General features: G+C 49.1%; 1 non-coding gene across 1 annotated transcript; it reads left to right on the top strand.

The window, feature by feature from the left end:
- Positions 1–997: 997 nt before the first annotated feature.
- Positions 998–1115, top strand: LOC119334814. Its single transcript, XR_005161574.1, has one exon. It is a non-coding gene; the product is annotated as a U5 spliceosomal RNA (small nuclear RNA).
- The last annotated feature ends 244 nt before the right edge of the window (positions 1116–1359 follow it).

Genomic DNA, 1359 nt, shown 5'->3' with positions numbered 1-1359 from the left:
CCTTGCCCAATTGGCCCGTCCCAGGCCGCCTCGGGAGGTCCGAAATTATTTGGCGTCATGAATGATCCGGCCAATCTTCCAATAACCTAGTGCTTTGGTGCACATCGCAAGAAAATTTAAGACAGACGTGCAAATCTGTCAAGAACAAGGTGCTCGCCTTTACTTGTTCAGAAATGAAGGAGAAGTCTAGGATCCGATGCAGACTCGACAAGAGCTCTGTTATTCTAGTATCAAGCTGTACATTTTTTTGCGCATCAAAAAAAAGTACAGCCTGATACTGGAATAACAGACCTGTACTTAGCAGTTAGCCGCGACAAAATGCTTGGCAGAATCCTTTTCCAGCGAGACAGCTACATGAAGGTCATGCCTAACTATTTCCAATCTTAAGAATGAACACCACAGGGCGACCACCTCGCCCAAAATTACCAATTACCGGGTGCAGATCAAACGGCTAAAACCTAGGAGTAGACACAATACAAGCAGAATCAAAAACGGTTACCGAAGAACAACACTGCCCCTTGCCCGATTGGCCCATCCCAGGCCGCCGTCGAGGGGTCGCTCACGCCCTGGGCGATGTGGCGCCCTCGCCCGCGGACTCCCGCCGCTCCTCTCCCCACACCACCACCGTCTGATGCAGCTCCCTTCAAGCGTGCTGGCCGGGGCCTCGCTGCGACTCGCCGGCTCGCGACGCACCGCAGAGCCTCCGGCTCCTCGGCGCGTCCACAGCCGCCGCTGCGCCTGGAATTTCGTGGCTTCTCGTCTTTGCTTTCTCAGTTTTTTTAGGGGATTGCTTTTTTTTTTTGAGCGTATTTTGAGGGGATTGCTTTGCTTTCACTCAGTTGCTCTGCTCGGCCTTGGGCTGGGCTGTTGTGTGCGGGCCGCGGTGCTGCTGCTGTGGGGTGAGGTGCGGGAAAATAGTACCACCTCGCCCGCGGAAGGAATGCAGACCGGGTAGATGGTTATATAAGAGAGCGTGGGCTCAACGGAGACAACACGCAGCTGCGTGGTGAGCACAAAGTGAACTATTCTTTCGCCTTTTACTAAAAAATACCGTGTGCACCCCACAATAAGCAGCATACCATAATTTTTATAGGTCGCCTCTTCTTGGAGTGGCCCCATCAAATTGAAATTGCAAAATTAGTTTCAAAGATTCTGTGCTCATATGTGTAGTAGCTGCTACTGGCGAGCTTTTTTTGTAACTTAAAAATACAAAAAAAAATCATTTCTTAAACATGGTGCCATGGTGATGTTTTATGTTTGTCCATGTGAATTTGTTTTTTGATGAACACTTTGTTTCGGTTCTTATGGATTTCTTTCCACATCCTTTTACGCATTGAACAACTTGATTTAGAGTTATAT

This window comes from Triticum dicoccoides, chromosome 7A (assembly GCF_002162155.2).
Source record: "Triticum dicoccoides isolate Atlit2015 ecotype Zavitan chromosome 7A, WEW_v2.0, whole genome shotgun sequence".
NCBI lineage: Eukaryota > Viridiplantae > Streptophyta > Magnoliopsida > Poales > Poaceae > Triticum > Triticum dicoccoides.
This window is presented reverse-complemented; position numbering and strand designations above follow the sequence as displayed.